This window comes from Echinops telfairi, unplaced genomic scaffold (genome assembly GCF_000313985.2).
Source record: "Echinops telfairi isolate 266 unplaced genomic scaffold, ASM31398v2 ScPeMD7_7417;HRSCAF=8455, whole genome shotgun sequence".
Lineage (NCBI taxonomy): Eukaryota > Metazoa > Chordata > Mammalia > Afrosoricida > Tenrecidae > Echinops > Echinops telfairi.
In genome coordinates, this window is record NW_022111317.1 from 1879482 (window position 1) to 1883931 (window position 4450).

Here is a 4450-nt window from a genome sequence, read left to right on the forward strand (position 1 = left end):
CTCCAGTGTGATCCGGGCCATCTTTTCCCTCTGGGTCTTGGGGTTCAGGGGTGCCTCCGTCAGCAGCCCTGGGTGCTCCTCTGAGGGGGTGGGGGGACATGCAGCTCAGTGTAGAAGGTGTGATGCCGGATGGGTCTTCTCCCTGCCGGCTGTCCATCCGTCTGTCTTTCCAGTTGGTGACGATGCCCTGCTCTATTGGGCACTTCAGCGCCAGGATGCCTTGGGTGCTCTGGGCCTCACCTCCCACGTAGCTGTCCTTTTGCCCCGTGCCCACCATGACGCCCTGGTGCATCTGGGAAGATGGGTGGGGGGGGCGTCGTCGTCGGCAAAGCTGGCCTTGCACATGCAGGAGCCGTGTTTGGTGACCCACGCAGAGATCTCCGCTTCCCGGCGACTGGAGGGACAGGCTTAGAGGAGCGGGGGAGAAGCTGAAGGCAGCGGTGGTGGGGACTGAGCTCCACTTCTCCTCTTACCCAGCCTTGGTCCCGAGCTCCCGTCCGGCACAGCTACCGGGATTGGAGGGCCATCGGGACGCAGAGGTGTTGGGGCGGCTGGAATTCTTCCTCCGGCGTCTGGTGCAGGGGTGCTGCCCTGTCTGTGCTCAGCTCGTCGGTGTGCCTCTTCTTCTCGGGCGCAGGGAGTCCATCTTTCTTCTGAGGAGTGGCTTGTGGTTTCAAACCGCCGACCTTGCCTTTGGAAGCCCAGCGCATGACCAAGATGCCACCAGGGGTGTGGATTTTTAGCACCTTCGATCTGCAAAGACCACAGGCTCCTCTTGGGCTCTTTTCCAGCCTTTGCCGAATGAAGGCTGTGCCGGGACTGGTGGTGGTGGTGATGATGATGATGATGATGATGATGATGATGATGATGATGATGATGATGATGATGAATGTGTGTGTCCTTGCCTGAAACACCGAGGGACCCTCCCTCAGAAAGTAGACCTTGTTTGCGGTGCTCAGCTTCCCGCGGGTTCAGGCGCCTTGGACACCTACCCTTGCCCCTCTCAGCATTCTCTTTCACCCCCATGGGGGCCTTTCTCTTTAAATCTAGGCCACTGAACCGGAGGCGCGTGGAGCTCTGCATACAATGTGCTGTGAAGGCATTTCAAGGGATAAACTGTGATCCTTACAGACGTGCGTTACTGGCAAATTGCTCATGGCTCCTAGGTATTCATTCTCTCTCTCTCTCTCTCTCTCTCTCCCCCCTGCAAGGCTGCTGGTCCACTCTATGTCTATAGCATAAGGAGCTCTATCACAGTTCCCCGTGTTGTGGGGACCCCCAACCATAACATTAATTTCTAATGACAAGTCAACAAAATGTTGTCTTGAAGCATGGTGTGGCATGGGTGACAGTCTTCACACCGGGGACTCTGTGTGGGCATGTCTGCATGTGGGACCCGCCTGAAGACGGGTAGAGGAGCGGTGTCTCCATTCCTAAGACCACCAGAAATATGTATTTTCCAATAGTCTTAGGTGACCCGTGAAAGGGTCGTTCGACCCCCCAAGGGGTTTCGACCCACAGGCTGAGAACCACTGCTATAGAGGAAGGCTTTTGGCCATGCACCCTCACCCTCCTGTGGTGTGAGGAGGTCCCCAAGCTCCACCCTGCCTTCTGTCGGGAGTGTGTCTCCAATGACAGTGGAAAATGTGCTCCTACCTTGTCCAGGGCCCTCAGGTCTGTCCCTATTTTTGCTTGTTTTTGTGTTTTATGCCCACCTGCGACTTCATCGGTGCTACAGATACTTCGTTAACTTTTTAAAAATATAATTTAGAAGAGTCTTCAATCTGTTATAGCTAGAATCTAAAAGCGATTCTTTGATTGCAGGTTAGCATCTCAGTCTATCTTTAAAGGCAAAAGCTCATTTATTCTTTGTCTAAGACTTGAGCAAGTGTGGACAGAGCAGAAAGCAAAATGACTGTTACTATTCTTCAGGGTTCGGGAGCGTTACGGGGCACAGCACTGATGGTAACATCCCGGGAGCCTCAAGATGAGCAGCATGCAGGACAGGGTACGTTCCCTATCACGGAAGAAACAAGACCAACAGAAAGGATGACTGATGGATTTTTAGAGTTTGACAGTTCCACACCGAGTAAGGCAAAGAAATTCCCCCGAAGGCTGGGCTCTGCGTGCGTCTTTTATTATTTTTATTTGTTGCTGTTGCTTTTATAAATCATTTCACTGGGGGCTCTTAGGGTTCTTATAACCATCCATACATGCATCGTGTCAAGCACATTTGTACCTCTGTTGGCATCGACATTTTAAAAACATTTTCTTTTTACCTGAGCCCTTAGTATCACCTCCTCTTTTTGCCCCTCCTCCCCTCACACACTTATGAACTCTTGACAAATTATAATTATTATTTTCACACTGTCCGCTGTCTCCCTTCACCCACGTTTCTGTTGTTCATCCCCCTGGAGGGGACGGTTTATATGTCAATCCTTTCTCCCCCTTCTATCCCACCATCCCTCATGGTAGGTATGACACTCCCATTACTGGAGCTGGGAGGGAGGGCGTGTTATCTGTCCTGGATTCCAAGTGTCAAGAGCTCTTATCTGTACCAGTGTGCATGCTTCGATCTAGCCGGGCTTGAAGGTAGAACTGGGGTCATGATAGTTGGGGGAAGGAAGCATTAAAGAACTAGAGGAATGTGTGTTCCTTCCTTGTGACTCTTCTGAGAGGGGATGTCCAATGGTCTACAGATGGGCTTTGGGTCTCCATCTGCACACACACACACACACACACACACACACACACACCATTCGCTGTCCCTATTTTCCGTGGATGGTCTCCACAGTTCTTTTGGGTTGACCAACAGGGCTTGATGCCTGGGGGTGGGAGGCAGGTCTAAACACTTCCTTTTGGCTTCCTAGCTGCCCTGGGGCCTCTCACCCTGGTGCGGTGATCTGAGAACGGCCCTGCGTATCTGTGGGGTCCCGAGGAAGGAATCCCCCTCTTCCCCTCGCAAGGGAAGGGGTCTCTTCACTGGCACACAAAGGACCCCAGCTATGGAGCGCAGCCAACTCTGGGCTAAGGTCACTACCTACCTCAACGTTTAAACTTGGGAGCCTCAGAGGGTGCTGCTGGGTGTGTGTGTCCTTTCAAAGGACTGTGCTTCTGTGAGTCCGTTTCAACTCACAGCGACCCCGGCAAAACCGAGGAAACGAAACGCCGCCTGGTCCGCGCCAGTCTCTCGACGGTTCTTACGCCCGAGCCCGCTGTGGCAGCCCCGGTGTCTGTCCAGCTCCTCCAGGGCCTTGCGATGTCCCTCCACTTCACGCAGCATGACATCCGTCTGCGGGGACCGGTCTCTCCAAAGCACGCGAGACGAAGTCTCTCCATCTTGGCCTCTAAGGAGCGCTCTGGCTGGACTGCTTCCCAGGCAGATTTGCTTGTTCTTTTGGCCGTCCACAGTGCCCTCACTATTCCTCAGTAGCACCGCGATTCAAGTGCATCTACTCTTCTTCTCGTTCTCCTCCTCCTTCTAACGCTCGGTGCCCAACTTTCACACGCACAGGAGGTGATTGAAAATGCCATGGGTTGGGTCAGAGACCACTTAGTTAGCCCTCAAAGTAACATCCTTGCATTTCAACTCTTGAAAGAGGTCTTGTGCAGTAGATGTCTGCACTGGGCTGCAATCCTAATGGCCGGCAGTTCGAAACGTCCAGCAGCTCCGAGGGAGAAAGACTGGACTTCTACTCCTGTCAACAGTTCTGGGCTTGGGACCCATCCAGGGCGGTCTCTGGGTGGGTTTGTGCAGCAGAGGTAGCCAGGGCAATCCATCCTCAGACCTCTTGACTGCCGCTTCAGTGGGGATTGATGGGAGAAATCCTTGACAACTTCCATCTTTCCTCCTTTTCCCAAAGAATATTTGGGGGTGGGGGTGGGGGCAGACTGCAAACTGAACCTGAAGGTAAATGCACTAAAGCTGTTGGAGCCTGGTCTCCGGACTTGTCCCTGATGTTTTAGCAGGCGAGGAGCCTGCTGGTGTTCAGGTGACTCGTTGGGCTGGTCACCACGGGCAAGGTCAGCCACTCAAACCCAGCACGTCCTCCGCAGGAGAAAGAAAGACCCGGCCTTCTACTCCCACCAAGAGTGACAGCCTCTGAACCCCGCAGGGGCAGTCCTGCCCTGGGCTCCAGGGTCGCTGTGACTCAGTGTGCAAGTTTCACCGAGGATACTAAGTTTTGCGGGAGGTGAAACAGTTGTATATATCACCATTATATATACAACTCCCCCCCTCAAAAAAAGCCCCTAGAGAGAAGACTGAGCCTCTATTAACTTAATCAGAATGGGGGGAAGAAACACTTTCTTCAAAGGCAGCAAGGAGAGGCTGCGGTCAGTCCCAGGGAACTGGCCACCTCGGATGGATGTGCAAGGGGGCTGCCCTTCATCCAGGCGGCTCGTCCCTAGAAGACCCACAATCCCTCCGGACTCTTCTCCCCTCCCCAGC